Raw genomic sequence first — 6000 nt, forward strand, 5'->3', positions numbered from 1 at the left:
TCCCTCCCTCCCTCCTCTCTCTCTCTCTCTCTCTCTCTCTCTCTCTCTTTCTTTCCTGTTGTAAGTTATGATGAGTTCATTTTTAGGGTATCATTGAAACAACCAAATAAAACAAGTTACAGAGAGAAATGGTAGCATGGGGAGGTGGGGTCGGAGGGAGTGTTAGAAGGCAAAATGGTGAAGCGGAAGCGAGGACTCTCAAGGTTTCGATGTGTGAAACAGGATGCCATGGTAGCTTCTTTGCACTATTCTGGGCCTTCCAGTTGCTTCCAGTTAATTAGTAGACAATTACAACACATAGCACATGCCAGCGCCAGGAGTATTTCTAGACATTTCTGAATAAGAGCCCATTAAATCCTAGTACAAAACTCCCTTTGATTCTCTTTAGCAATATCTGTGAATGTGCTCTGAAGATCTAGCCCTGAGTTAATGAGTAAGTCTTTGCCTTGAGTGACCTTCCACATAAATGTACCTGGGCACCAATGCCCAATCAGACAGTACTCCCAGGAGCCCTCAGATGGATTGCATGTGCCAACTTTAAAGGGTTAATCAAGCCTTTAACGTGTTCTGGGAATTGGGATTTAACTTTTAACAATTAAAGTTCAGAAGAGCATGATACAAAAAAAAAATCTCAGCCTAACTTCTCTTAAAAATACAAAAAGGGGGCCTGGGGCCTGGTCACACATGATGATAATGTGACAAACAGCAAGTGCCACTCTGGACAAGAGTTCTGGGGCTCTTACAAATGTTACCTCCCCTTATCATTCACACTTGTTCTTTCTGCCGTCCACCATCCTTTGAAGGATATCTGCTTCTGCCCATTCCTAGGTTGATGGGGTCTTCATGCTATGTCCTTGTCTATATTTTCAGCCCTGAACGAATGTTCTCTCCGACCATAAACTATCACATGCAATATGTTTCGGTTCCTATGAGCCATCTCTTCTAAGTCTCCTCCTTGCTACGTCTTCATCCAGCCCACAGTCCATTCTATACTCTATTGTGAATCTCCTGCCTGCTCTACACTGGGTCTGCTTCTAAGGTCGATCCCAAACACGATTTCTCATGAAACTAGTTTCTGCAGGGTCTCGTGTCCTTTACCGCCCCTGGACATACCGATGCCACATAAATTCATGAAAAATATATTGTTAAGACAGTAGTCGGAAAGAACATTTTCAGCAACTTTTTGAAACACATTGGCAATGTAATGGGAACTGTGCACGCTTTTCTACAACAGCTAGCGCATTTCTCAATATTTCCATTTCTTGGTATCCTCTCTGTAAAGTGGAGATTATGAGAGTACTCACCTAATATGTTTTTAAGGATGCTAATGAAATGTTTATTGCCATGCATTATATTGAGTGACACACAGGGCTAATGAGATGGCTTAATGCCAGGGGCCTGATGACCTTAGTTCAATCCCAGGAATACACACAGTAAAATAGGAGGACAGACTCTGAGTAGTTGTCTGGCCTCTGACCTCTACAAGTGTTGTGCCACGAGGTGCACACTCACATACACATTTACACACACACTAAACTTGAAAAAACTGTTAAGGACAATGAATGTAAGAACACTTAAAATGTGTTTAAACAGCTTCTGATAAGTGTGCATTTGTTATCTGTTAGTGTAGGGACTCGGACCAGCTCAAGTGTCAAGCATAATTCTGACAGGACGTGCCCTTCTCCCCCATTCTCTCTGCCTTGCTAAATCCATTAGATTACATTCCTAAAGCTAGTCCCCAAGGTCCATTCCCTTATTTGGTCACTTCCTCCTCCTGAGAGTAACTACCAAAGATCCAGCTACCAAAGTCCAGCGATCAAAGTCCCTTTTGGCTCACCTAATTAACATGTCCAGTCAAAATGAAATATCTTATCCTAACAGGAGGCTTCCCCCTTTCCTTTGTAAACTGCCATTTTCCTGTGTGCCACATCTGTCTGCTCTCTATCCAGAGGCAGTCCCCTGTGCCCTCTGGGACAAATTATCAATGTATTTTTTTTTAAGTTGCTGAAAATATTCTTTCTGGCTAATGTGTTAGCAATGTGTTTTTCACTGATTTATCTGGAGCTAGTATATCCAAGCATGGTAAAAGGCATGAGAAGCTGCGAATCTGTGTCTGTACCATGTGCACACCGCATGATGAGGTGTTTGATTTTAATTGAGTGTGTTAATTAGGTAAGCCAAAGGGGTTTTTGATTGTTGGGCTTCAGTATTTTGGTAGCTGGATGTTGGTCATCAGCCTCAGAAGGAGGAAGTGGTCAAATTGGGAAATGGAGCTTAGGGGCTAGCTTTAGGAGTGCGATCTCCCTCTCCCATGTTCTCTTCTTCTCTCCTTTATCTCTGTCCTTCTGGGGCAAATAAAATTTTGTGCTGAGAATTTGGTCTTGGGGACCCTGAGCCAATACTGTTCCTAAGGGTTACTATCATTTAATCACATATGGGACACGTGTCATCCCACAAGTGACCCGAGTTAATTTAATAAAAGTAGAAAGGCATTGAAACAAAAACAATATACGAGAAGTTTACCAATAAGAGAAAAATCTCTGAAACCAGGGTGTGTGTGTGTGTGTGTGTGTGTGTGTGTGTGTGTGTGTGTGTGTGTGTGTGTGTGTGTGTGTATGTGTTTGTGTCCAGACCAATTTTTATAATAACAAAACATTTCCTGTATAAAACTCTGTGTTTCATTTTTTAGGATTATGAGTGAGGTTCTCTTGATTTATTCTAAGTCACTTGGTTTGTCAGTATTTCTGAGGTAGAAAGCAATTTATGTCCAGCTCTAAGAATAAAAAGTTATGTTTATAGCCATTGATTAGGTATGGTAATTAGCCTGAAATTTTTTTAAGTTTTTAATCACTTTTTTTATTGTAAAGCAACTCTGCCCATTTCAAGTTATTAAGTACCTTAAACTTTCTAATTTGTGCAAACCAGGGACGATCCTTCCCAGACATGTGTGTGAAAACTAGAATTTTGCCAATCATTTATAACAGTTTTTGCAGAACACACTGATTGCAGAAGCATTTCCTGTGCTGGGTTCTTTTTATGCAACTGAGGCTTGATGCAGAGAAAATGCCCAACACAGGTCATTTGGAGTCGGTTTGTTAAAGTCACCAGTTTTAGATGCTGCCTCTAAAGGGACCATTGCTGACATGTGACTTGAACAGAAGTATATAGCATCAGCATTTCTTACCTTTGTCATCCACACTGAGGCAATCACCAGTGCATTTGTCCCAGACTCCATGGGAGACTCACCTCTGGAGCCCTGATGTATGTTAGACTTTAAAACTTCTCAAATCCTTAAAAAAATGCACAGTGTCTGTAAATAACCAACTGTGTCCTTTCGTACACTTTGAAAGATCTCAAACGTATTACAGACACAAAGTACAAAGTACAAATTCTTATATAGAAAGCTGTCATATTGCCCTGTTTAGGAAACAATTCAGTGACAAGGGGAACATCTGTACACTTTCAGCACAAATTTAAATATTTTTAATCTATATTGGTTGAAAAGTACAGTTGTAGAACACACAGATAGGGAAATCTGGCCATAACTTCTCCGTCAAAATGTTATTAAAAGGATGCTCACATAAAGCAGTAAAATGGTGTTTGGCATAAACAAACTGTTAATATTTGCTTCTTTTTACCATGAGATAACCCCAGTTTAAGAAATACTGCACGAAAATAACCTGGGAAGTCCTCAAAAGGCTATGCCTGGAGTCAGCGTACAATTCTGCACGCCTGCTTCTAAGGATACACTTAAGAGATGAGTGTTTGCACACGTCACGACTTGTCTGTGCACTTTCATGGCGGCATTATTTGAAGTAGCCAAGCTTGGGAAGCACCCAAATGTCCATCACCTGATGAACAGAGAACTACATATGATATACCCACATAGTAGATACATGGCAATAAATCAGAATAAGGCACTAACCCCTGCTACACTCCAGATGACCTTTGAGAAGCCCAAAAGAAGTGGGTCTGTGGCTACGGAGGGCAGATTATTGGTTACAGGGACTAGGATAAGAACGGAATGGGGATTGGCTACTAATGGGATGGGATTTGCTTGGACAGTGAGTGATGAGAATGGCTTGGAATTAAACTAAGTGGATAATGGGATGATTATGCCATGCCTCTTAGAAAATGAAAACCCACTAGAAAGGATGAGGCTTTCGGCGTGTGGTTTATATCACAATAAAGCCATTTTAAAAAGACATGGGCTTGAGCAAAGGTGTGGAAATCATTGAGCTGTGATTCAGTTCCAGGTATGGTTTGGCAGTCTGTCCTTGTAATAAGTCGGGGTTTGCTGCTGTGGTTTCCATTTCAATTCACCCGTTCTTCCTCAAATTTCAGCTGTCCGCAGGCCATGATTCATTTTGTCATGAAGAAGAGGGAAACTGAGTGTTGTTCCTGAACGCAAGGAAGAAGTCAACCCACAGCTCAGGAGGTAAGGTGAAGAGCCCTCTGCTGTTCTTGGTTTGTAAAATCAATGCCACAGGTGGGGGACAATAAGGAGGAAGGTGGCTGGGGTGCCATCATGTGCAGCCTCCAAAACCCCTGTGATGATGTAAGCTTTTATGGATGTGGAAATGATTGTCTTTTTTATTTGTTCACTCACTCATTCATTCATGTATTATGTGTGCGTACATATGCATGTATGTATGTATGTATGTATGTATGTATGTATGTATGCATGGTGTATGCATGTATGTATGTAGTGTGCTTGTGTGTGATATATGTACATTCGTGCAGGTGTGTGTGTGTGTGTGTGTGTGTGTGTGTATACCTGTCATGTGTCTATATATAGAGGCCAGCAGTCAGTGACAAGTGTCTTCCTTTAGTTTTTCAGACAGGTCTCTCTCTGAATTGACTAGAGCAGCTATCCAATGAGTTCCAGGGATCTGCTATCTCCAACACTCCCTTCTCTTCCAGATGCTAGCACAGCCTTTTACCTGAGTACTGCAGATCTGAACTCAAGTCCTCTTGCCAGCACAGCAAATGTTTTACTTACCTGCTGGGAACCTGCCCGACCTTAAAGGAACAGAACTGAAGTGGGTCATAGCTTTGGACAAAGGCCAAAAGACTGACAATCTTCTGCCTTTTAACTCTTAACTGTGCTGGGGACTGGAAGCTGATGGCTTCCGAAGACTGAACACTCTCTTGCTTATTCTGTGGCTGAAAATTGCTCGCTTCTTTTCTCTTTATCTCTCTGTGCTTTATAAATCTCTATGCTTTATTAAACGCCAGAGACTTAACCTCTCTAATTGTTCTGTGCTTAAATAAGTGTGGAAGACTTAACTCTTTCTAACTGTTCTGTGCTAAAAACTGAACCCTTGTTCTGTGTTTAAATAAGCTCTGAAGACTTAACTTTTTATGCTTAAATATATATACACTGGTCTCATACCTGTACCTCTCTTACTATTTGTGCTTCAATAACTACTACACCTGGAGAATTAACACATGATGTTTAGCAGTGGGGGATTAAGTAAAGGATTAATTGATAGGGCTCATTTCTCTGTCAGCTAGGAGCCCTAGCTGGTGAGAGGCTCTTGAGCTTGTTAACTCTTTGTGAACCGGTGAAAAAAAGAAAAAGAAAGAAAGAAATTCATTTGCATAGACAATGTGCACAGACATGTGTACATTAATACACAACATTCTGGCCATGTCTGACCACTTGTTTCATCTACTCCACAAGTGTTCATGTATACTTACACATATACAAACAGACACATGCATTACACATTCGGTGGATGGATGGATGGGACAGAGCCCCCCCAAGTCAACACTGCATTTCTTTAGCCTTTTTATAAACAAAATTTCTTAGAAAATTACCTCATAGATAAAATGTTACACAAAAGGGGAGTTACAGAAAGATGTTGATAATAAGTTAAAACAGTGTTTCATTCTGTAAGCTCATTGTAAGTTCAAAGCAACAGTTTCATATGGCCTTGCCTTATCATAGTGCACACCTGTGGCTTCATCCTTGGACCTGAATGTTTTTCCTTCAAC

The sequence above is a fragment of the Rattus rattus genome, chromosome 2 (genome assembly GCF_011064425.1).
Source record: "Rattus rattus isolate New Zealand chromosome 2, Rrattus_CSIRO_v1, whole genome shotgun sequence".
NCBI classification, from domain to species: domain Eukaryota; kingdom Metazoa; phylum Chordata; class Mammalia; order Rodentia; family Muridae; genus Rattus; species Rattus rattus.